This window comes from Poecile atricapillus, chromosome 19 (assembly GCF_030490865.1).
Source record: "Poecile atricapillus isolate bPoeAtr1 chromosome 19, bPoeAtr1.hap1, whole genome shotgun sequence".
In the NCBI taxonomy this organism is placed as follows: Eukaryota; Metazoa; Chordata; class Aves; order Passeriformes; family Paridae; genus Poecile; species Poecile atricapillus.
The window spans coordinates 8,357,630-8,384,211 of record NC_081267.1 but is presented as its reverse complement, the minus strand read 5'-3'; the positions used below and the strand labels follow the sequence as shown (position 1 = coordinate 8,384,211).

Here is a 26,582-nt window from a genome sequence, read left to right as displayed (position 1 = left end):
TTTTAATGGGTCCCACGGAGGGACGTGACTGAGAAAGTGTCCCCAGGCCCCAGGCAGAGCAGAGAACTGGAGGCACTGATGACAGCTGGGGACAAAGAGAAGCCAAGTCTTGGTGCCCTGGGCCACAGCAGCCAATGCTGTGCCAGCAAGGGCTGTGAGGAGACACCTTGTCCTGAGGCCCTGGGGCCTCCTGGCACAGCCCCAGCAATGCTGGCCACTGTCACCCCCTTGGCCTGCCCTCAGCATCCCCCCTAGCCCACATGCCAGTGGCCTCAGGGATCTGCTGGAAGGAGTCCCTGGGGAGCCTTGCTCAGGAATGGCCCTGGGGGGCTCCTTCATGCTCCCAGGGACTGCAGCTTTTTCAAAGGACTTTGGCTTTTGCCTTGGAGTCTCTGAGAGCTTTGTGCAATCCTGGCCTCCAATTATCTGCTGTAATTAGTCCCTTGAGAGGCTTTGTCAGTAACAACACTCAGTGGGGCTCATTAATGCTTCAAGGTACTTCAGGTTCTTAAGGTACTTTCCTTTTTCCTTTCCACCCTGAGTCTCTGAGAAGTTTATGCAATCATGGCCCCAATTATCTGCTTTAACGAGTCCCTTGGGAGCTTTGCATTGACACTCAGTGGGGCTCATCAATACTTTGAGATACTATGGGGTTTTTTCAGCTAGTTTGGATTTTCCTTTCCACACTGAGTTTCTGGGAGATTTTTGTGCAATTCTGGCCTCCAGTTCTCTCCTCCAAGGAGTCCATGAGGAGCCTGTGTTGGGGATGGACCTCAGTGGCACCCATTACTGCTTCGAGACACTTTGGGCTTTTCCACTGACTTTGACTCCTGGAAAGGTTTGTGCAATCTCCTCTCAGGCCCTGAGGTTCAAGGGCTCAGCTCCAAATGCACCATGGGGCTCATTAGGATCAAACAAATCCTAACAAACCATGGCTGTGCCTTGATTTCCCTCTGGTCTGGTGCAGTTCATTAGGAAAGTTTCCTACAATAGTTATGGAGAAATAGTTCAAGGAACTTCTAAGAAATATGTATTCCTGTTAAAAAGGGTGTCTTTTATTCCTGTTCTCTTTAGAGCAGAGGTGATTGCAGCATTCAGTGATGGATATTGATCCAGGGTCTCTCCTAAGGAGGTCTGGCCAGGTCAGAGAAGCTGTGCCTTGAGGTCTGACCCAGTGGGGACAACCTTGCTCCACATTCCCCAGCCCCATCCTGTCTCTCCTCCCTTACCTGGGACCTGCTTTGCTCACAGAACTGGCTGCACTCAGGCAAAGAGGGGTTTTCCTTCTTTGATTTTAGCAATCTAAAACTGCTGAGTTTCCCCATGGAAAACAGACACCCTCCTCAAGTGTGTGCCAAGGCCAAGGTGCCACCAAGGAGGTTCCCCTTCCCCAAGGCAGAACCACACAAGGAATGTTTGAGACACACAGGAAGATCTACAATAAACACAACCCCAGAGTTGGCTGAAGGCAGAATTAGAGCAGCTGCTGAAGGACAGACAAGCTTTGAACTCCTTGCAGCTGAAAGCACCAAGTGGGTTGTTGGGAGGTGAGTGAGTGAGCCAAGAGTGAGGGAAGGGAAATGCAGAGAGCCCTGGAAGTGTTTCTGTGCAGACAGGCTGTGGGGAAGGGCACTGCAGAGCTGCCCTGGGCCAGCTGTGAGGGTGGATTATCATCCCAACCTGCCCTGGGCATTGCAAGGGGCTGTTGTCGTGGACACTGCACTGATCCCACTGCTGGGTTTGGGTGCCACGGCAGCCGTCATCAGATCTGAAAACTTAAATCAAATTATTCCCAGGGGCTTGGCTTGTTGAGGTGTTCTGAATGTGAGTGAGCCCTGGGGCACTGAATTCCTGAGCTGAAGAGCTGATGGCTGAACAAGCCTCTGGAGAAGTAAAACTCAGCAGCAGCAGCAGCAGCAGCCTCCAAGTTGCTGAGGATGTCAGCAGCCCCCACTGAGGCCATCCCTGCCCAGAGACCCTGGGGGAATGGGCAGACAAGGAGAGCGTCCCTGGGGCTGGGGAAGCAGAACTCAGAGGCACCAGGGGCTCCAGGTGGGAAATGGAGTGTGGAATGGGGCTGTGAAAGCCCTGCCTGGGCTGTGCCAAGCAGGACAGACAAGCCCTGACCCCCATCCCCAAACAACTCGTTCAAGGAGACATTTAAAAGGAATTACAATTGTTTGTGTCCTCTGAGTTGGATGCACTGGAGAAATAATGATAAGAGATGTTAAAGAGGTCAAAAACAGAAAACAATCTTTACTGGTAACTTTAGAAAATCTGAGAAAGTTTGACAAATTATTTAATATGACATTCAATCAACAAAACACACTTCTCAAAGCATTAACTTGGCCCTTTCAACTTCACAAACTATAATCCTATTCAATTTTAAGTTAATGCAGATTTGCAAGAGGACAGAAATAGAAGAAGACACAGAAAGAGAGAAAGACAAAGAAGATACAGAGAAACACACACACAGCTACCAACTCCTGGATTCCAGTGGTGTTCAGAGAGAAATCCCAAGAGGAGGTGGGGTCAAGATGTGTTCTTTCCTTGTGGTCAGCCTAAAATACGCCTTGATCTTCCTGGGCCCATCCCCCAGCTGGGATTTCCGATCATTTGGTCACTCAGGAGCTGGGCTGAGGGTTCCAGAGGCGGGTGTGGAGCATTGCCTTTGGTGTGCCAGGGACTGGCAGACACTGCTGGGCTGGGATAGAGGCTCTGGGGGGATTTGGGTTCCAGGGCAGTGCAGTGCTGGGGTTACAGGCCAGGACAAGGCTGGACCTGCCCCTTCCTCCCCTTTGAAACACAAAATGTTTCCAGCCAAAATCTCCTCCAGTCTCTCACAACAGGCAACGTTGGAGGTGGAATCCCAATTCTGGCCATGGATACCTGGCTAAGAAGGTCAGTTCTTTAAAATAGGAAGGAAAGAGGCCCAGTGTTTGGAAAGCAGGATAGAGCTGTGCATCAGGAGGCCAAGGCCAGCCAGACTTGTCAGTAATGGCAGATTTTGTCTGGGAGCAGTCTTTGGATGTAGGGAATGTTGGAGGTGGAATCCAAATTTTGGCCATGGATGCCTGGAGAAGCAGGACAGTTTTTTCTCATAGGAAGGAATTCACAGTGCCTTAGTGAATTTAGTGTTTTACTAACAGATGAGAAGAGACCCTCAACATGTCAAGGTCAGTTGGACCAGTCAGGAGGCCCCTGGGAGGCCAAACCAGCCAGACCTGTTCTGTGTTCCCTTGATTTTATGGGGCCCCATAGAGTCACAATGGACCCTTACTTCCATGGGGCCCTGCAGTGTCATAATGGTGCTGTGATTCCATGGGATCCTGCAGTGTCATAGTGGAGCCCTGATTATAAGAAGACCTGCAGTGTCACAGTGGACTCTTGATTCCATGGAGTACCACAGTGTCACAATGGCCTCAGGATCCATCAGGCCCTGCAGTGTCACAATGGTCCCAGAGATTCCATGTGGCCTTGCAGTGTCACAATGGTCTCTGTGGTTCCACAGACCCCTCAATGTCACGTGACTCCTCTGTTCCATGAGGCCTGAAATGGCTCAATGGACCTTGGTGGTTTGCAGTGTCAGAAAGTTCTGCTTTGGCTCCACAGTGTCACAATGGACCACTGATAACAGGAGGCCCCTCAATGTCACAATGGACCTTTGGTTCCATGCAGCCCTGCAGTGTCACAAAGGTCTCTTGGTTTCATGAGGCCCCACAGTATCCCAATGGTCCTCTTGGTTCTGTGGGAACCACAATGGTCTCACTGGTTCCATGAGGCTTCACAGTGTCACAATGCTTTGTTTATTTCATGGTGCCCCCCAGTGTCACAACTGCCCCTTGGTCCCATGGGGCCCTGTGCTGGTGCATTCCCCCCTCCCCTTCTCAGGCCGCCCTGCCAGCTGAGAAATGCTCCTTGGGTCTGGGCCTTGGCCAACAGCCCCTGGGCTCAGCTCCTCTGCAGCTCATCAGAAACACTGTCTGCTCCCAGGCACTGCTGCTGCCCAAGCAGCTCCTGCTTGCTTCAGGAGCAGCCCTGGGAACTGTTTCTGTTCCCTGCGTGGCACAACATCCCTGTTCTCAGCCTTGCAAAGAAAGCTGTTGATGCCAAGTGCGGCCAGGATGAAACATTGCTGTGCCTGAAGCCCCTCTCTTGGGGCCCTACAAACAGCGCTCCAAAAGGAGCCCCTTGCAGCTCTCCTGGGCCAGCCACCTCCCTCGGAGTGGGGCCTCTCTGAGCCGGGAACTCTCCCGTTTGCTGCACTCGGGGCATCCCCGAACAAGGACGGAGCCTGGGCCGATCCCCCCACTCCTCCAGGCTCAGCCCTTCACCCTCTGGGGAGATGCCAAAGCATCCACAGGGAGCATTTCCCTGCCCTGCAGAGGAATTTCTCACAGCTGCCTTGCACTGCCTCTTTGTGTCTGTGTGCACACACCAGCGCTGTGCCCTGGCAAATGTGGCAGAAATGCTGCTCTCAGAGGGGCTGGAGTGCCTTGGAGATCTCAGTCAGTCAGGCCTGTGAGTGAGGGTAAGTCATGAGGTATAAGCTAAGTTAAATGCTGCCTAGTGTTCTTCTTTTGCTCCATTGTTATGTTTAATATAAATTATAAGCTAATTTAAATACTGTTTAGTATTATTCCTCTGCTAATTTGCTAAGTCATAGGTTGTAAGTTAGGTTAAATGCAGTAAATGCTGTTGTTTTGCTAAATTGTGACATTTGAGGTTTCAGTTAAGATAAAGGTATAACTGAAGTTCTGTTAAGTTTGAGCTCTGTTAAGTGAGACAACTCTGGGATGTTGTCATGTGTTGTCATTCAGCTGTACTGTGATGTCACAGAAGACTATGATGTAAAAAATTCAACCTGTGATGTCACAGTCTGTTCTGTGATGTCACATCCTGGTCTGTGATGTCACAGAGCCACCCTCTATGATGGCAGTGTCTGTTCTATGGCCTCACACCATCCTTCATAATGTCACAGTCAACTCCGTGATGTCATAACCCCATCAGTGATGTCACACAACCATCTCTGTGATGTCAGATATCCTGTAATGTCACAGCACATACTTTGACCTCACAACCAGGTCTATGATGTCATACAGCCATGCCATGACGTCACAGCCTTCTCCGTGACGTCACACAGTCCCCTCTATGATGCCATAGCTGCTCTGTGACCTCACACAACAAACTCTGTGATGTCATAGCCCCAGCTGTGACCTCACACAACCCACTCTGAGCTGTCACACAGCCCCTTTCTGACATCACAGCTGCTCTGGGGCTCCAGGACACAGCCACAGAGGTGCTGCTGTGACACAGCCCCCTCTGGGACATCCCACAGCCCCTGCCAGTGCTGAGCCCCTGGGAGCTCTGTCTGGGCCTGCTGGTGTCCCTGAGCTGCCCTGGCAGGGACCCAGCCCTGCTGGGCTGTGCTCAGGAGCTGCTCCTGGCCAGAGCTGTCTCTCTGCTGTGGTCTGTTCCCATGGCAACATCTAGCCCATTGTTATGGTCTGTTTCCATGGTAACCATCACAGCCCCTGTTGCTATGGTCTGTTTCCATGGCAACCATCACAGCCCCTGTTGCTATGCTGTTTCCATGGCAACCATCACAGCCCCCTGTTGCTATGGTCAGTCCCTTGGCAGCTCCATGGAGACCCCATGCCAGGGGTGGTTGCCATGGACACCAGCTCAGGCCTGGAGCCAGAGCCCATTGCCATGGCAACCATTTGCAGGCCCATCCCCAGGCTCCTGGGATCCCAGAGCCACAGAATTGGCTGAGTTGGGAGGGACCCATGGGGATCCTCCAGTCCAACTGCTGGCCCTGCACAGGACACCCCAACAATCCCAGCCTGGGCCTGGCAGCACTGGCCAAATGCTGCTGGAGCTCAGCCAGCCCTGGAGCTGGGAGCCTTCCCTGGGGAGCCTGTTCAGTGCCCCAGCAGCCTCGCGGGAAAAACCTTTTCCTCACATCCAGCCTAAACCTGCCCGCCTCAGCTCCAGCCGCTCCCTCCACTCCTGGCCCTGGGCACCAGAGGGAAGAGGTTCCCGCAGACCCCCAGAGAGGGACCCGCTCCCAAGGCTGCTGCCATGGCAACCAGGCCTGGCACCAGCTGGGATGATCGGTTTCCACGGGCTGGGTTTTAGGAATGGGATTTTCCAATTTTCTGCTCCTGCTAAAATCGCGCTGCCACTCACTACCCTCCTGCCTCCCATGGAAAGCACAAAAGGCAAAGATCCCAGGCTCGGATAAGAACAATTTATTGAGAACAGCAACAGGATAAGGAACAAACAGACACAGAAATAATTTTGGTAACAGAATAGATAAGAAAAACTGTTTACAGGGAAAACTAAACCACCACTCACAGTTACTTCCTGGCGACATATTTCCTCCTGCCAAGAAAGGACACTCTTCTCCTCCGGTGAGAGAGAGGGAGTTCTTTTCCCGCCCCTGGCAACAACCTGAGATGGGATTGAATCTAATTACAGGGCCATGGCCAGACCCTCACGTTCTTTGATCCCACAACATGACATTGCCATGGGCAGGAAAAGGGACAGGTGTCTTCCCAGCACGGATCCCAGGGAACATGGATCACCAGGTCTCTTTTCAATGTCGGTCCTCCAAGGGGGGATGAAGCTGGAGCAGTGCACAAAGCTCTTCCTGCACTTGGGGCACTTGCAGGGCTTCCCTTACCGGTGCCTCCGTTGGTGTCGGGTCAAGTGAGAGCTCCGGCTGAAGCTCTTCCCACACTGGGGACACTCGTAGGGCCTCTCCCCAGTGTGGATGCGCCGGTGCCTGATGAGGTTAAAGTTGTGCTTGAAACCCTCTCCACAGTCAGGGCAGCGGAAGGGCCTCTCATCCGTGTGAATCCGCTGGTGCCTGAGGAGAGTGGAGCTGGTCTGAAACCTCTTCCCACACTCACCACACTTGTAGGGCCTCTCCCCAGTGTGGATGCGCTGGTGGATGACGAGTTGGGAGTTGAAGCTGAAGCCCTTCCCACATTCCCCACACTCGTAGGGCCATTCCCCAGTGTGGATCATCTGGTGGCATATCAGGCGGTTGCTGTGGCTGAAGCTCTTCCTACACTCCAAGCACTTGTAGGGCTTCTCCCCATGCTGAAGCTGCTCATGGACCACCAGCTTAGAGCCCTGGCTTGATCTCCGGCCGCCTTCCTGGCACATGGTGGGTCTTTCCTCCTCAGAGCACCCGAGGATGGGTTTGGAGCCCCTCTTCCTGTGGGATCTTTGGGGCTTTTCCTCCCAGTTTGACTCCTGCACTGTGGAACTGCTCAAAACGGCCTCTCCCATGAGGTTCTGCCGTGGGGATTTGTCCTCCCTGGTCTCCATCCTCAGCTCCTTGTCTGGGGGAGGAAGGACAAGGAGAGGATGGGATTTGCTTCCGTGCCAGAGGGAAGGGGAAGGAGATCCCCCCAGTGCGTCCCCGGCAGGACGGCGTCGGCAGCGGGGTTGTCCTGCAGCCGGGGGCCATGCTGGGCTGGGAGATGGAGCAGGAGAGAGGGGGAAAGGGGCACTGACTTCCTCCTCACCTGCCTGGGTGTCCTGGTGCATCTTCCTCTTCATTGCAGCATTTTCCTCCATCTAGCCAAGGTTTGGGATTAGGAAATCCTGGTTTGAGAGAAAACAAGGAATGAGCACATTGAGTTTTTAGGTCTCTCTGTTCAAGTCCCTCTCTAGAAGTCACCAGGGCATCTGGGGTGTCTTGGTTTTAAAGGAAAGGTGTTTGCTAAGGAAGACAGAAACCTACACTGAAATATATTAAAATGTAAGCAACCTGCCCCCTCCGAATTATTATAATCTTGATATCAAAGTGCTCTCAGATAAAGATATAGGAATAGAAGTAATAATTCTTACTAAAAAAATTAAAATGAAAATGCAGCAGTACAAAACAAAAAAAAACAACAAAAAAACAACTCTCTGAGAGAGTCAGAATACAACCTGACACCCTGTTGGTCAGGGTGTTGGTAGCAGTCTGATTAAATGGTGGCTGCACTCCTCCTGGAGTGACAGATGTGGTTCTGTTGAAGAAATGGTCCTGTAGAAGGGTGTAGCTTACTTCTGAAGTTCCGGTGCTGTAGATGGGTCCGGTCTCTCCTCTGGGAATCCAGTGGAGAAAAACTGCCTGTGGTGTTCTGATGCTCTCATTATATCCAGTCAGGAATGTTTGGCTCCTCCCCCTGGGTGGAGCATCTCACAATGGGATGATGTCATTTTATCAGTCCTGCAGTGAAACTCAATGGCCCATTAACAGGAGATATCCCCCTGGAGGGAGGATGGGTGATGAAAGAGATAAAGAACACTGCCCCACCTGGTTTTAACAGCTGGCCCATTAACAGAAGACATCCCCCAGTTGTGAGGGATGGGTGATGAAAGAGATTAAGAAAACTGCACCACCAGGTTTTAACAGATAGTGATAGAATACATAATTTTGGGTACATCTTGCATTGCAACCCAGGACATGGAGTCCATAAAAATCTCCCAAACACCAAGATTCAGCCCTGAAAATGCCTCCCAGGACTTCCCCATCTCTGGTCTCTCTCCTTTGGTCTTCAGGGCTTCCTCCCTGTCCCAGCTGCTGGGGGTCACGTGTGTACTGTGGGTCCCCTGTCTACTCGGTCCCTGACCTCTTCAGGCTGCTGGGAGTGCCAGGAATCCAAAACGTTCCCCCTGTTTCTATCTCCCCACTTAGGGATGCTGGGACCCTCCACTATCCCTCCAAGCGGCATTTTCCACTCAGCTTTGGAGTTCTTCATTCTCCAAACGTCCCCCTCGAAAAACACAACCCAAGAAGGACCCCCCGGGATATCTGGACCGAGCTCCCCCTCCCCGGTCACCTGTGGGATTGGGTGGTGATGATCCCATGGGTGGGGGCCTGTGAATTCAAGGACTGCTTGACCTCATGGTTCCTTCTCCTTTCTCTGATCCTCCTTTGTCCCTCCTTCAGGCTGAAGAAGCTGCTCAGGGAGTCAGAAGCAAAACTCCAAGTCTCTTGGAGCTTCAACCGGCCCCACTGAGGGCAGAAACTGCCAAAGGCTCCCCAGGGACTGGTGAGAGCAGATCCTGGAGGCCAGAACTGCCGGGAGCCAAAGGCTCTGAGCAGGGAACTGCAATGCTGAGCCAGCCTTGGCTGGGTTGGAGGAAGCAGAAAAGCCAAGCCCTGAGCCCAGGCCTGGCACAGCAAGGCCTGTCCCTCATGGGTGGCTCGGGGCTCTTTGTGGGGCAGTGGGATGTGAGGGGCAGCAAGGACAAATGCCATAAACCTGTGTGACACTCCAGATCCTTATGGAACCAAGGGGCCAGAGTGACACCATGGGAAGTTGTGGATCCAAGGGGATCATTGTGGCACTCTTGGGCCCATGGAACCAAGGGACCAGTGGGACACTCTGGGGCCTTATGGAAACAAGAGGCCACTGTGAGCCTGCAGGGCTGTAACACCCCAGAACACTTCAATGCTGCTGGTAACCAAATGTTCCTGTGCTTGAGTTTGGTGCACAGGAGAAACACCAACCAGATATTCTCATTGTGGACAGATGTAAAGAACATTCTTGGTAGGAAGGGACTCACAAGGACCATCAAGTCCAACTCTTAAGTGAATGGCCCACACAAGGATTGAACCCACAGCCTCCATGATACTGGCACCATGTTCTAAAAACTGAGCTAAGAGGTCAAAATAAGACAAAATTTAACTGTTAAAATATAGATGATTAAGGTACTTTCGCAAAGGGTTTAATACAACATCCAGTTGAACATAAAACTCTTACCATAGCATTAACTTTGCAAAATTAGCTTATTTAACCTAAAAACCATTAACCCTTAAGATTTTTGGTAATATTCAGGTATCCAAAAATGTTTCAGGTACATAGGATAATAAGGAGAATAAAAGGAGACCAGAAAGACAGAAGATCTACAGAAAAATACTTCCAGGATGATCCCAGTCACTCCCACTACAATCTTAGTCACTCCCAGTATGAGCTGTTGTACCCAGTCACCCCCAGTGTGGTTCCAGTCAATCCCAGATCCTCCAAGTATGATTCCAGTCATGGCCAGAGTGACTCCCTATCATTCCCAGGATGGGCCCAGTTGCTCCCAGTCACCTCCAGCACAGTTCCAGTCACAGCCAGCCCCTTTTGCATCACATCCAATATTATCCTAGCTACTTCCAGTAGAATCCCAGTATGACCCCAGCATGGGCAGAGCTGCTCCCAGGATTATCCAGTGTGGATCCCATTTACCTGCACTGTGGTTTCACTCTCTCCCAGTCTATCCCAGTTGCTCCTAGTCACTCCTCAGGTGCTTCCAGGCTGATCCCAGTTGCTCCCAGCCACTCCCAGTCACCCTGAGTGCAGTCCCAGTTGCTGCCAATATGGTCCCAGTCTTGCCCAGCATTGCCCAGCTGCTCCCACTGTGCTCCCAGTAGGATGCCAGTTGCCCTTAGCATGGATCCAGTTGCTCCCTGTTGCTCCCAGTATGATCCCAGTTGCACCCAGTTGCCCCTAGTATAGTTTGAGTCCCACCCCAGATGATCCCAGCCGCTCCCAGCATGGTCTCAGTGATGCCCAGTTGCCCCCAGTGCAGACCCAGTCACTCCCACTCGCTCCCAGTTGTCGTTAGCATGAGGTCCCAGTTGTCCCAACCATGGTTCTCATTGTTCCCAATGTGTTCCCAGTCATCCCCAGTATGGTTACGGACACTCCCAGTATATCCCAGTTGCCCTCAGCATGTCCATAGCCCTTCCCAGATACTCTCAGTAATCCCAGTCAAGTGCTTGTTATCCCACTATGATCTCAGTCACTCCCAGTATATCCCAGTTGAGCATTCCCTGAATTCACAGCTCCCCACCCGTGGGATCATCACCCCCATCCCAGAGGTGACCAGGGAGAGGGAGCTCAGCCCAGGTATCTTGGGGGAGTTCCTGGGTTGGGTTTTTTGGGGGGGATGTTTGGAGAATGAAGAACTCCAATGCTGAGTAGAAAATGTCCTTTGGGGGGACACTGTGGCATCCCAGTGGTGGCTGCCGGCAGAGGCAGCCTGGAGGAGCAGAGCCCTGTGACCCCCAAGACCCCAAAGTGGGGAGCCCAGAGAGGGGGAGCACCGCGATTTGTGGGACCCTCAACAGCCTGGAGAGGGGCAGGGGAGACTCCTTGGACCCCCTGCGCTCCAAACTATAGAATAAGGGGAGAATTGACACCGGAACCCCAAAAACCCCAAGCATCCCAAAGTGTTGAGATGGAAATGGGAGGAACTTTTCATATTCCTTGGACTTCCAGCAGCCTGGAGAGGTCAGGGACCGAATAGACAGGGGACCCCCAGTACAAGCGTGACCCCCAGCAGTTGGGACAAGAGGGAAACACTGAACACCAAAAGGGAGAGAACAGAGATGGGGAACTCCTGGGAGGCATTTTCAAGGCTGAATATTTGTGGCGCAAAATTTTTATGGACCTCATGTCCTGGGTTGCAATGCAAGATGTAACCAAAAGTATGTATTCTATCACTATCTGTTAAAACCTGGTAGAGCAGTTTTCTTTATCTCCTCCATCACCCATCCCTCATAACTGGGGGATGTCTTCTGTTAATGGGCCAGCTGTTAAAACCAGGTGGGGCAGTGTTCTTTATCTCTTTCATCACCCATCCTCCCTCCAGGGGGATATCTTCTGTTAATGGGCCATTGAGTCTCACTGCAGGACTGATAAAATGACATCATCCCATTGTGAGATGCTCCACCCAGGGGGAGGAGCCAAGCATTCCTGACTGGATATAATCAGAGCATCAGAACACCACAGGCAGTTTTTCTCCACTGGATTCCCAGAGGAGAGACCGGACCCATCTACAGCACTGGAACTTCAGAGGTAAGCTACAATCTTCTATGGGATCATTGCTTCAAGACAACCACATCTGTCACTCCAGGAGGAGTGCAGCCACCATTTAATCGGACTGCTACCAACACCCTGACCAACAGGGTGTCAGGTTGTATTCTGACTCTCTCAGAGAGTTGGATTTTGTGGGTTTTTTTCTTTTGTACTGCTGTATTTTCATTTTCCTTTCTTTAGTAAAGAACTATTATTTCTATTCCTATATCTTTATCTGACAGTACTTTGATATCAAGATTATAAAAATTTAGAGGGGGTTGTTGCTTACATTTTTATCAATTTCAATGGTGGCTTTCCTTAGCAAACACCTTTCCTTTCAAACCAAGACACTCCAGATACCCAGCGATTTCTAGACGGCGACTTGGACAGAGGGACCTTCAAATTCAACGTACTCATTCCTTGTTTTCTCCCAAATCAGGATTTCCTAATCCCAATCCTTGGACAGATGGATGAGAAGGCTGCAAAAAAGAGGAAGATGACCCGAGACACCCAGGCAGGTGAGGAGGAAGTCAGTGCCCCTTTCCCCCTCTCTCCTGCTCCATCTCCCAGCCCAGCATGGCCCCCGGCTGCAGGACAACCTCGCTGCCGACGCCGTCCTGCCGGGGACGCACTGGGGGGATCTCCTTCCCCTTCCCTCTGGCATGGAGGCAAATCCCATCCTCTCCTTGTCCTTCCTCCCCCAGACAAGGAGCTGAGGATGGAGACCGGGGAGGACAAATCCCGACAGCAGAACCTCATGGGAGAGGCCATTTTGAGCAGCTCCACAGTGCAGGAATCTAATGGGGAGGAAAAGCTTCTGAGATCCCGCAGGAGAAGGGGCTCCAAACCCATCCCAGAGTGCTCTGAGGAGGAAAGACCCACCCTGTGCCATGAGGGCGGCCTGAGATCCAGCCAGGGCTCTGAGCTGGTGGTCCATGAGCAGCTTCAGGATGGGGAGAAGCCCTACAAGTGCTTGGAGTGTAGGAAGAGCTTCAGCCAGAGGAATACCCTGATCCGCCACCAGATGATCCACACTGGGGAATGGCCCTACGAGTGTGGGGAATGTGGGAAGGGCTTCAGCTTCAACTCCCAACTCGTCATCCACCAGCGCATCCACACTGGGGAGAGGCCCTACGAGTGTCCTGAGTGTGGGAAGAGCTTTCACAGCAGCTCCAATCTTCTCGTACACCAGCGGATTCACACAGATGAGAGGCCCTTCTGCTGCCTCGACTGTGGGGAGGGCTTCAAGCACAATTCCACCCTCATCACCCACCGGCGCATCCACACTGGGGAGAGGCCCTACGAGTGTGGGGAATGTGGGAAGAGCTTCAGCTGCAGCTCCAGCCTCAATACCCACAAACGCCTCCACACTGGGGAGAGGCCCTACGAGTGTCCCCAGTGTGGGAAGAGCTTCACCTGGAGATGTACCCTGGCCCAACACCAACGGCGGCATCAGTAAGGGAAGCTCTGCAAATGCCTCAACGTATAGGAAGAGCTTTTTGCATTGCTCCAGCTTCATTCCCCCTTGGAAAATTCAAGTTTGGCAGAGACCTGGTGATCCATGTTCCCTGTGATCCATGCTGGGAAGACACCTGTACCTTTTCCTGCTTATGACAATGTCATGATGTGGGACTAAAGAATATGAGGGTCTGGCCATGGCCCTGTCATTATATTCAATCCCATCTCAGATCGTTGCCAGGGGCAGGTATTGGGGATTAGGTGTCTTTTTTTTTTTTATTCTGGCTTGCCTGTGGATTTTTTACCCCTTAGTTGCGGGGACAACCTAACTGTGGGTACTTGGTGGGTGATTGACAAAAGACAAAGAGTTTGGCTGTGCCCAGGGGAGGAAGGGGGCAGGAAAGGAGGAGGGTGGGGACAGTTTGGTGGACTTTTCTTCTGCTTCAGAGAAGGACACTTTGGTCGCAGAGCTGTTGCAGTGGAGACGAGGGAATTTTGCCATCACCCAGACGGAGCTGCTGCTTCTTCTCCTCCTTCCCTCTTTGTTGGTGGCCTCACACCCCCTGTCCTGCCGGGACGTGTGGCAGTGCCAGCCACCGCTGCAGAGCTGCTGATACACCTCAGCCACCAGCCCAGGATCTCAGCTCGTCCCTGCTGTTCCAGCTGAGTGTTCCTCAGAGCCCTGCAGGAGCACCGGGAATGCCCGCCCGAGGGGGTTTGTGAAACAAAGCCTCTTCTCCATCCCGTCTCAGCCAAGAAAGCTGTCACGGGGCCCCTGGTTCGGTTTTCTTGCTTATGCTGTAGTTATTGTTGTTTGTTTGCCTGGTTATAAATACTAATAAAGAACTGTTATTCCTATCCCCAGATCTCTGCCTGACTGCCCCTTGATTTCAGAATTATACTAATTCAAAGGGAGGGGGTCTACATTTTCATTCCAGTGGAGGCTCCTGCTTTCCCTAGCAGACACCTGTCTTCTAGAACCGAGACACTGGTTTTAGTCAGAAGCATTAGTGCCCAAAAGTTGTGTTTCCTTTGGTTTGGTCACATCTTTGTTCCTTCTCAGTGTTCAGGCTGGGCTGTGGGGTGTCCTCATTTGCTGCATTTTCTGAGTTCCTCTTGTGTCCTTTGAGCAATAGGTTGTGCCCTCTGAAGATCCTTTGTGCTCCTTGGTGACCCAGAAGAACCTTCCAGGCAGTTTTTGGGGGAGCTGCTGCTGTGATGTCACAGGAACGTTGCCGTGTCCTTGTGGTGTTCCCGTTGCTGTGGGGCACAGAGGCCTCAGTGTCAGAGCGGCTCTGGGCACCTGCTCATTGCCTGAGGATCCTCCTGCCTGAGGCATTCTCAGCAGCCAGCTCAGCCCCTGACGGGTGTCCTTCTGTCCTTGCAGGGGGACAGACAGTCTGCAGATGTGTGCAGCACAGCCAAAATGATCCAGCAAGTGGTTGCTGCAGTTTGCACTCTGGACTCTGTGGCTTTTTATGGGTATTTTTTAACCCACTGGGCCCCTAAGTCGAAGATTTCCCCAGGTGCACCATATGTGCCTTTGGGATTGCTGTGGGCTCATTGTTCTTCATTTGGAATGGAGTTGATTTTGAAAGAATATTTCCATTAAGATTCCAATTATTTGGGAGAGCTCCTGCCAACAACTTCTTTAAAAAAGGGTTGTTTTTAGCCAGCAGGGTGTGCACAGCATTTGGAATGTAGCCTGGGGAGGTTCTGTTCCTCAAGAGGAGAGTCTGTGGCAGTGAACCCTGGCATTCCCTCTGTTTGCTCACCCAGCCAAAAACTGGACACAGCCTTGTATTTTGTGCTGTTCTCTTGCTTGCTGTGTGATCCAAAAGGACTGTGGCTCCAGGAGGGAAGTTGTGAAAGCAAAATGCTCTCTCTTGGCATTGACTTGTTGTGTGGGATTTTCCAGCACAGGCAGCTTTTTCTCCTAACAGCATCTGGTTCAGGTGAAGGTCCCCTCACACATGGACACTGGGAAGCTCCTTCTTCAGTGAGCAGGAAAGGAACCTTTGGTGTTCAGAGATCCCAGTTTTTCCCTTTCAACACCAATATGAGCCCAGTAAGCTCCAGTATGATCCTTGTCACATGGCAGCACTCCCAGGATGGTCCCAGTTGCCTCTGGCTAGATCAACCCAGTCAGTCCCAGTATGATGCCATTGGCTCCCAGCATGCTCCCAGTTGCTCCCAGTCACCCCCAGTATGGGGAATGATGTGCATGGTGTGTTCCCAGTCACCCTCAGATACTCCCAGTATGAGTCCAGTCACTCCCAGTATGATCCAGAATTGGATTGCTGGGAGGCTTCATGGAATCCTGGAGACCATTGTGACACTCTAGGGCCCCATGGAACCGTGGTGACACCAGGTTGTCTGGGAGTGTTGATGTGCTGCAGGGTAGGAGGGCTCTGCACAGGGACCTGGACAGGCTGGATCCAGGGCCCAAACCCAACAAGGTGAGGTTTAACAAGTCCAAGTTCCAGGTCCTGCACTTTGGCCATAACAACCCTGCAGTGCTACAGGCTGGGGACAGAGTGGCTGGAGAGCAGCCAGGCAGAAAGGGACCTGGGGCACTGATGGACAGCAGGCTGGACATGAGCCAGCAGTGTGCCCAGGTGGCCAAGGAGGCCAATGGCTCCTGGCCTGGATCAGGAACAGTGTGGCCAGCAGGAGCAGGGCAGGGATTCCTCCCCTCTACTCGGCACTGGTTGGGCAGCACCTCGAGTGCTGTGTCCAGTTCTGGGCCCCCAATTTAGGAAGGACATGGAGGGGCTGGAGCATGTCCAGAGAAGGGCAACAAGGCTGGTGAGGGGTCTGGAGCACAAGTCCTGTAGGTGATAGTAAAAGGTCTTAAAATCTTAGAAAATTCAGGGACTTAGAAAGAAAGTTAGGTTTGGAAAGGCCTTGGAAAGTAGGCCCTGGGAAATGTTAGGCCTTGTGCTTGCTAAAGATCAGGTCAAACTGCACCTGTGTAATCAGTAGATGATCATGATACAATTGTTAGATATGATTGGATATAATTATTGTTTAAAGAACATGAGGAACAATGTTAGGGGGCTGGGGGGGATCATGAGAAATCCATGCTTGGGTAAAAACAATGCATATATTAGAACAATGTAAGTCTAATAATTAATATGTGAGTTACATAATGATAGAGTATAAAACATGTTCAGTTCAAAACCAAGAGGGGTCAGATTTGGGTCTGTGTACCCCTGACACCCAGATCTCTTAATAAAGCACCTGCATATAATCATTTGTGATTATGTGTGTTCCTGAATGCTAACAATTTCATCAGATTTTACTGGAATTTTGTGAGATACTTGTGGAATTTTGTGGAATTTTTGTGGAATTTTGTGGGACATTGAGGAGATTTTGTGGGATGTTTCTGGAATTTTATGGGATTTTGAGGTGATTTGAAGAATTTTGAGGGATTTTTCTTACATTTTGTGGGGATTTTTTGACATTTTGTAAGATGTTTTTAGAATTTGATAGGGTTTTGAGAAGATTTAGGGGTTTTTTTTAATTCTTCATCAATTTCGTGGGATTTTGTTGGAATTTAATGAGATTTTGAGAATATTTAAATATATTTGTGGGATTTTTCTTGAATTTTGTGGGATTATCTTAAATTTTGAGGTATTTTTATTGAATTTTGTGGGATATTGAGAAAAATTAAAGAATTTTGTGGGATGTTTCTGGAATTTTGTGGATGTTGTAGGAATGTTGTGGAATTTTGTGGAATTTTGTGGGGTGTTTTGAAGAGACGTGAAAAATTTTTCTTGATTTTTCTGGGATTTTGTGGAAATTTGTGGAGATTTTGTGGGATTTTTCTGGAATTTTTTAGGATTTTCTTGGAATGTTGTGAAATTTTCTGGGATTTGTAGGATTTTGAGAAGGCTTGAGTAATTTTTGAAAGATTTTTCTTAGATTGTGTGGAAATTTGTTGGGATTTTGTGGGATGTTTCTGGAATTTGGTAGGGTTTTTAGAAGATTTAGGGAATTTTGTTGGATTTTTTTCACTATTTTGTGATGCTTTTCAAGAATTTTTTGGGATTTTTCTGTAATTTTGTGAGATATTTGGGACACTTGAAGAATTTTGAGGGATTTTTCCTAGATTGCATGGAAATTTGTAAAGATTTTGTGGGATGTTTCTGGAATTTGGTGGGGTTTTGAGAAGATTTAGGGAATTGTGTGGGATGTTTGTGGAACTTTGTGGGAGTTTTGTGAAATTTTGTGGCATGTTTCCGGAATTTTGAAAGACTTTGAGGAGACATGAAGAATTTTGAGGTATTTTTCTTAGATTGCGTGGTAATTTGTAAAGATTTTGTGGGATGTTTCTGGAATTTGGTAGGGTTTTGATAAGATTTAGAGGATTTGGTGGGATGTTTGTGGAATTTTGTGAGATGTTTGTGGAATTTTGTGGGATATGGATGAAACTTGAAGAATTTTGAGGGATTTTTTTTTTAGTTTGTGTGGAAATTTGTAAAGATTTTGAGGGATGTTTCTGGAATTTGGTTGGCTGTTTCTGGAATTTCGTGGGATTTTTGTGGAACTTTGAGGGATTTTTCTGGAATTTTGTGCAATTTTTTTGGAATGTTGTGGAATATTCTGGAATTTTCTGGGATATTGAGGAGACTTGAAGAATTTTGAGGAGTTTAACTTAGATTGTGTGGTAATTTGTAAAGATTTTGTGGGATGTTTCTGGAATTTTGTGGGGTTTTGATAAGATTTAGAGGATTTGGTGGGATGTTTGTGGAATTTTGTGGGATGTTTCTGGAATTTTGTGGGATGTTTCTGGAATTCTGAGGGATTTTGACGAGACTTGAAGAAGTTTGAAAGATGTTTCTTAAATTGTGTTGAAATTGGAGGGGATTTTTGTGGGATGTTTCCAAAATTTGGTGGGGTTTTGAGGGTTTTTTTCTTGAATTTTGTGAATTTTTGAGGAATTTTCAAGGATATTGAGGAGACTTGAAGAATTTTGATGGATTTTTCCTAGATTGTGTGGTAATTTGTAAAGATTTTGTGAAATGTATCTGGAATTTGGTAGGGTTTTGAGAAGATTTCTGCAATTTTGTGGAATGTTTCCGGAATTTTGTAGACTTCTGTGGAATTTTGAGGGATTTTTGTGCAATTTTGTGCAATTTTTTTTTAGTGTTGTGGAATTTTCTGGAATTTGGTGAGATTTTGAGGAGACTTCAAGAATTTTGAGTAGTTTTTCCTAGATTGTGTGGTAATTTGTAAAGATTTTGTGAGATGTTTCTGGAATTTGGTAGAGTTTTGAGAAGATTTAGAGGATTTGTTGGGATGTTTGTGGAATTTTGTAGGATTTTTCTGGAATTTTGTGGGATGGTTTTTGGAATATTGAGGGATTTGGAGGAGACTTGAAGAATTTTGAGGTATTTTTCTGAGATTGTGTGCAAATTGGAGGAGATTTTGTGGGATATTTCCGGAATTTTGAAGCACTTTGAGGAGACATGGAGAATTTTGTGGGATTTTTCTTAGATTGTGTGGAAATTTGTAAAGATTTTGTGGGATGTTTTTGGAATTTGGTGGGGTTTTGAGAAGATTTCTGCAATTTTGTGGGATGTTTGTGGCATTTTATGGGCTGTTTCTGGAATTTTGTGGGATTTTGACGAGACTTGAAGAATTTTGAAAAATTTTTCTTAAATTTTGTGGAAATTGGAGGGGATTTTTGTGGGATGTTTCTGGAATTTGGTGGGGTTTTGAGAAGATGTACGAAATTTTGAGGGATTTTTTCTTGAATTTTGTGGATTTTTATGGAATTTTCTGGGATAATGAAAAGACTTGAAGAATTTTGAGGGATTTTTCTTAGATTGTGTGGTAATTTTTAAAGATTGTGCGGGATGTTTCTGGAATTTGGTAGGGTTTTGAGAAGATTTAGAGGATTTGGTGGGATGTTTGTGGCATTTTGTGGGACGTTTGTAGAATTTTGTGGGATATGGATGAAACTTGAAGAATTTTGAGGTATTTTTCCTAGATTTTGTGGAATTTGTAAAGATTTTGTGGGATGTTTCTAAAATTTGGTAGGGTTTTGGGAAGATTTCTGCAATTTTGTGTGGTGTTTATAAAATTTTGTGGGCTGTTTTTGGAATTTTGTGGGATTTTTGTGGAATTTTGAGGGAATTTTTTGGAATTTTATTCAATTTTTTTGGAATGTTGTGGACTTTTCTGGAATATGGTAGGATTTTGAGGAGACTTGAAGAATTTTGAGGTATTTTACTCAGATTGTGTGGCAATTTGTAAAGATTTTGTGGGAAGTTTCTGGAATTTGGTAGGGTTTTGAGAAGATTTAGGGGATTTTGAGTTTTTTTTTCTTGAATGTTGTGGATTTTTGTGGAATTTTCTGGGATTTTGAGGAGACTTGAAGAATTTGGAGGTATTTTTCTTAGATTGTATGGAAATTTGTAAAGATTTTGTAAGATGTTTCTGGAATTTGGTAGGGTTTTTAGAAGATTTAGGGAGTTTGTTGCGATGTTTGTGGAATTTTGTGGATTTTTCTGGAATTTTCTGAGATATTGAGGAGAGTTGAAGAATTTCGAGGGATTTTTCCTAGATTGTGTGGAAATTAAAGGAGATTTTGTGGGAAATTTCTGGAATTTGATGGGGTTTTGAGAAGATTTAGGGAATTGTGTGGGATGTTTGTGGAATTTTGTTGTATTTTTCTGGAATTTTGTGGGATATGGATGAAACTTGAAGAATTTTGAGGGATTTTTCCTAGATTGTGTGGAAATATGTAAAGGTTTTGTGGGATGTTGGTGGAATTTGGTGGGGTTTTGAGAAGATTTCTGCATTTTTGTGGGATGCTTCTGGTATTTTGTGGACCGTTTGTGGAATTTCGTGGGATTTTTGTGGAATTTTGAGGGATTTTTCTAGAATTTTGTGCAATTTTTTTGGAATGTTGTAGAATTTTCTGGGATTTGGTGAGATTTTGAGAAGACTTGAAGAATTTTGAGTAGTTTTTCCGAGATTGTATGGTAATTTGTAAAGATTTTGTGGGATGTTTCTGGTATTTGGTGGGGTTTTGAGATGATTTAGAGGATTTGTTGGTTTGTTTGTGGAATTTTGTGGATTTTTCTGGAATTTTGTGGGATTTTTTTTTAATATTGAGGGATTTTGACAAGACTTGAAGAATTTTGAGGTATTTTTCTGAGATTGTCTGCAAATTGGAGATTTTGTGGGATGTTTTTGGAATTTGGTGAGGTTTTTAGAAGATTTAGGGAAATGTGTGGGGTGTTTGTGGAATTTTGAGGGATTTTTCTGGAATTTTGTGCAATTTTTGTGGAAATTTGTGGCATGTTTCTGGAATTTTGAAGGACTTTGTGGAGACATGAAAAATTTTGAGGTATTTTTCTTAGATTGTGTGGTAATTTGTAAAAATTTTATGGGATGTTTCTGGAATTTGGTAGGGTTTTGAGAAAATTTAGAGGACTTGGTGGGATGTTTGTGGAATTTTGTGGGATGTTTCTGGAATTTGGTAGGATTTTGAGAAGATTTAGGGAGTTTGTTGCTATGTTTCTGGAATTTTGTGGGGTTTTTCTGGAATTTTGTGGCATGTTTCTGGAATTTTGAGGGATTTTGATGAGACTTGAAGAATTTTGAAAGATTTTTTTTTTAATTGTGTGCAAATTGGAGGAGATTTTGTGGGATGTTTCTGGAATTTGGTAAGGTTTTGAGAAGATTTAGGGAATTGTGTGGGATGTTTGTGGAATTTTGAGGGATTTTTCTGGAATTTTGTGGGATATGGATGATACTTGAAGAGTTTTGTGGTATTGTTCCTAAATTGTGTGGAAATATGTAAAGATTTTGTGAGATGTTTCTGGAATTTGGTGGGGTTTTGAGAAGATTTCTGCAATTTTGTGGGATGCTTCTGGAATTTTGTGGACTGTTTCTGGAATTTCGTGGGGTTTTGAAAAGATTTAGGCAATTTTGTGGTATTTTTTAATGGAATTTTGTGGGATCTTGATTTTTGTGGGATATTGAGGAGATTTTGTGAGATGTTTCTGGAATTTGGTAGGGTTTTGAGAAGATTTCTGCAATTTTGTGGGATTTGTCTTGAATTTTGTAGGATATTGAGAAGATTTTGTAGGAGTTTTCTGGAGTTTGAGGGATTTTTAGGAAACATGAAGAATTAGGGGGTATTTTCTTCGATTTGGTGGAAATTTGTGGGGATTTTGTGGGATGTTTCTGGAATTTGGTGGGCTTTTGAGAAGATTTAGGGAAATTTTGTGGGATTTTTCTGGAACTTTGTGGGATTTTGTGGAGACTTGAATTATGAGGTATTTTTCTTAGATTTTTTTTTAATTTTGTGAGCATGTTCTGGGATATTTCTGGAATTTGGTAGGATTTTGGGAAGATTTTGTGGGATTTTTTTTAATTTTTTGTACTTATGTGGGATTTTTTGGGAATTTTGTGGCATTTTTCTTGATTTTTGTGGGATATTCAGGAGATTTGGTGAGATGTTTCTGGAATTTGGTAAGGTTTTGGGAAGATTTAGGCTTTTTTTTTAGTTTCTCTCAATTTCATGGGATTTTTTTGCAATTTTGCGGGATTTTGCAAAAGTTTAACTATTTTTGTGGGATTTTTTTCTGGAATCTTGAGGGATTTTGAGGAGACTTGGAAAATTTGGTGGGATTTTTCTTAGATTTTGTGGAAATTTGTGGCGATTTGTTGGGATGTTTCTGGAATTTGGTGGGGTTTTCAGAACATTTAGGGAATTGTGTGGGATTCTTTCTGCAATTTGGTGGGGTTTTTTCTTGAATTTTGTAGGATATTGAGGAGATTTTGTGGGAGCTTTGTGGAATTTTGAGGAATTTGAAGAGACACGAAGAATTTTGAGGTATTTTGTTAGATTTTGTGGAAATTTGTGGGGATTTTTTGGGATGACACTGGAATTTGGTGGCATTTTGAGAAGATCTCTGCAATTTTGTGGGATGTTTCTGGAATTTTTGGGGATTTTTCTTGATTTTTCTAGGATATTCAAGAGATTTTGTGAGATGTTTCTGAGATTTGGTAAGGTTTTGGGAAGATTTAGGGATTTTTGTTTTTGTTTTTTCAATTTCGTGTGTTTTTTTGAGTTTTGTGGGATTTTGCATAAGTTTCAATAATTTTTTGCGATTTTTGTGGAATTTTGAGGGATTTTGAGGAGACATGAAGAATTTTGTAGGATTTTTCTGGAATTTTATCGAAATTTCTAGGGATTTTGTGGGATGTTTCTAAAATTTCATGGGGTTTTGAGAAGATTTCTGCAATTTTGTGGGATTTTTCTTGGATTTTTTGGGATTTTGTGGAGACTTGAAGAATTTTGTGGGATTTTTATTGGACTTTGTGGAGATTTGGTGAGATGTTTCTGGAATTAGGTAGGGTTTTGAAAATATTTAGGGAATTTATGGAATTTATGGAACAAGTTTAATTTTTGGGGGGTGTCATGTTTTCCCTTGGAGGTGGACACTCTGCAGACTTGAGCTGCATTGCCAAAATGCTCCAGTCTCTGCTGCAGGTCACACCGTTTCTTCTTTGGCTGATCCCGGCGCGGTGCTGAGCCCAGCAGAGCCCTGGCAGAGCCCAGAGCAGCCTCAGCATCCGCAGAGCCCGGCTGCAAGGAGAGAAAGCAGAAAGCGCCCGTCAGCTGAAGGCTCCTGTCCCCTTGTCCCAGCCAGCCGCGGTGCCCAGGCCATGCTGGCCGTGCTCAGAGCTGGGCCCAAAGCTGCCCATCACTGCTGCCTTTGGGAGCAGAGCAGGAGGGCAGGACATGTGCCCAGCCTGCAGCCAGCCACGGCAGATCCAGCCCCTCAGCAGCTGCCCAGAGCGGGATGCTCCTGTGCCCGCTGCCATCTCCCAAAAGCTCTTGTCCCACCCATGCCAAGGAGATGAGGACCCACCTCACACCATCCGCTGCCAGAAGAAAAGCTGGTCCCAAACGATGTCCTCAGTCTTCTCCAAGGGCACGGCCCATCCACGCCACAGCTGGTCCCAAGCACTTCCCGATCCAGACTGGATCCCACCTAGAACGCTTCCTTTAGAAAAACAAACAACAAATTAATGAAAATAGGTTACAGACAAAAAGGGGAAACAAGAAAAATGGTAAAAAATCTTATCTCTGTCAGAAACTTGAGCAAGGCCCAACCCCTACATTCTGGGGAAAAACCCACCCATGGGTGAGGGAAGCCCATGCTTGCTCCCTTTCCCCCTGCACTGTCCCCCAAAATCACGGTGATCTCAAAGCAAAGCAGGGGAGTGGAGCAGCCCAAGCCCTTCCTTGCCTGCACAGCAAAGCAGCCGTGCTCAGGTTCTGGAGTCCCACCTGTGCTCCTGCCATGGGGGTTTGTTTGTGTCGGGCTGGCTGCCCCAGCCCCAGCCCGGGGCACGGTGGGTGGTGGGGGCTGTTGGCAGGGCCAGGATCCCACTCCCATTTCGTAACCACCCCAGCCCATGTCCCCAGCCCTGCCAAAAACCAGCTGGGCAGCCACTGAGGAATCAGTTGCATCTGCCCCAGCGAAGGGGAAACCTTTGGTTCCCGGCCAATGCTCAAATCTGGGAGCATCCCCCTGGGACTGGACTGACCTGAAAATTCACTGTGGAGCCTGGCTTTGAAGAAGGTGCCAGAATCAAAGTCCATCATCGCCAGCTGCCGCTGGCCAGGTGGAGGAAGAGGATGTCATCCTTGCTGTTTTCCTCCATGTCTCCAGCAGCAGCAGCAGCCCCACCTGGTCCAGCTTCTCCAGGGGCTCCTTCTTCCCTGGGGTGACACCAGGCTGTCAGGGTTCTGCCCAGGGCCCGGCTGTCAGTGAACCAGGACAAGCAAAACCAGCTCAGATGGTGCCCACCAGTGCTGGGCAGAGCAGCTCAGCTCCAGCACAAGGGCTGTGTGTTCCCATTTGATGAGCCCAGTGCAGTGACACAGGCAGGACAAAAAAGTCTGGGTTTCTTTGCTGCTGATTGCCAGGGCATGTGTGGAGCTGTAACTTACCAGGTCCCTGCATCACTGTGCCTGTGGCTCTCTCCCTTCTTCTAGGGCTGATGAATATCCTGCATCCAGCGATCACGGAACAGGTCTTCTAATGAGGGCCTGTCCAAGGAGTTCAGGGATAAACACCACCTGATCAGAGCTTGGCAGTCTGGGGAGAGAAACCACAAACCACTGGTCAGTTGGAGAAGGCTCCTGTCTGCTTTGTCCCACTATTCCCGTGCCCAGGCCACGCTGGATGTGCTCAGAGCTGGGCCTAAACTTTCCCATTAATTTTTTTGTTTTGGAGGAGAGCAGGAGAGCAGGACATGTGCCACCTCCTCAGCAGCTGCCAGAGTGGGATGCTCACGAGCCCGCTGCTGTCTCCCAACACTGGTGTTCCCCCTGTGCCCAGAGATGAGGATTCACCTTGGGAGAGCCGTTGTGGCAGCGGGAGCTGGCCCCATCTGATGTTCCTGCCCCTCCTGAAAGGGTGCTCCCCGCAGACCATCTCGTGCAGCAGGATGCCCAGGGTCCAGACGGTCGCTGCCTCGCCATGGTACCACCCAAAGTCGTTCCATTCCGGGGGGCTGTATGATGGTGTTCCTATGGAATATGGATGGAGCTCATCAGGGGGATGCTGCTGCTCCCAGAGCCTGACCCCAGCATCCCTGGGCATGTGGGGGCTTCCCCAGTGGCCCATGGGGTGACCTGCTGCCCTCTCGCCAGCACCTGGGACTTGGGTACAAACCCAGGGCTGGAAAAGAAGCCACTGGTGCTGGAAGAGGGCAGCAGAAACCCTGGCAAGGCCCGACCATGACACACAAAGGGAAATACCCACTCAGTGCTGGGGAAAAACCATACCCACATCCTCCCTGCTGGCATTGCCCAAAACATATTTTGAACCAAAGCAAACCAGGTGAGCAGAGCAGTCCAAGCCCATTCTCACCTGCACACCAAACCAGCTGGTGCACAGGTTCTGCCTCCCCCTCTCTGCCACCCCTACCCATGGAGGATTTTGTCAGGCTGGCTGCCCCAGCCCCAGTCCTGGGAGAATCCCTCCTGCCACACCCTTGTTGCGCCAGGAGATGTTGGGCCAGGAGATGCTGGGACCAGAAGCCTACCCCTGTGTGGGCTCACCTGCAAATTGAGTGTAGGCTGTCTCCTGAAGGTAGGTGCCACAGCCGAAGTCTATCAGTTTTGCCTCGCCGGTGTCCAGGTCAACCAAGATGTTCTCCGGTTTTATATCTCGGTGCAGGACCCCGCAGCTGGTGCAGTGCCGCACGGCTGCCAGGACCTGCCGGAACAGCTCCCGCGCCTCTTCCTCGGACAGGAACTTCCGTGCCCGAATGAAGTGCCGCAGGTCCTGACACCGCTCCGGGCGCTCCAGCACCATAACAATGTAGCTGGGGAGCTCAAGCCACTCCAGCAGCTGCACCACGCCGGGGAAGCCTGTGGACACCTTGTCCAGCAGCACTATCTCCAGTGGTGCGCTGGTGCCGTCGGGCTGCGGGAGGAGCACGGTGCTGTCAGTGGGGCTGAGGCCGTGCCAGGGCTCGGGAAGCCCTCAGCCAGCCCGGGATGCTCTGTGCCCTCCGCTGGCCCCATGCCCGCTCTCCCTCCAGGTGTCCTGGCAGCTCCCACCCTGCCGGGTCCCGGCTCATCCCCGCCCGGCACGCCCCGGCTTCTGCCGCTGGCCCCGCTCACTCACCAGCTCGCCCCAGTGCCGGACGCGGTTCCGTGGCACCTTTTTGATGGCCACCTGTAAGCCAAAGGGAACAGCGGATTCAGCTCAGCGCCTGCCGTGTCCAGCCCCATCCTACTCCTCCGCCCCCTTCTCCTCCTCCTCCGCCCCCTCCGCCCGCTCCTCCTCCTCCGCCCGCCGCTGGCCCCACCGCTCACCGGGAGTCCGTCCGAGAGCCGAGTGACTGCGAAAACTCTGCCAAAGCCGCCGCGTCCCAGCAGTGAACCCACTCGGTAGCGCTGCTGCAGGACCTCCTGCGCCTTCCCTGGGGAAGAGACGCGGCCGTCAGTGCTCGGCCCGAGGCCAGGAACGGCCCCCGAGCGCTCCCCGACCTCCCCGGGCCGGGCATCCGCAGGCGTTCGCTCTTTGGAACGCGACAGCGGCGGCTCGGGGCCGGCGGCCGCGCTGCTGAGCGGCGGAGCTCGGGCCGGGGAAGCTGCAGCGGAGGCGGCGGCAGCGGCCGCGCCGCCTGTGTCCTCCGCGGGCCCCGGGAGGAGCCGGGGCCGGGGTCGGGGTCGGGCCAGGCGGAGCTAAAGGGCAGCGATGCCGCCCCAGCCCC

At 49.0% G+C, this 26,582-nt stretch overlaps 1 pseudogene; it reads right to left on the bottom strand.

The window, feature by feature from the left end:
• Window positions 1-26,582, bottom strand: part of LOC131586342 (uncharacterized) — a 448,419-nt pseudogene that overhangs the window by 296,285 nt on the left and 125,552 nt on the right.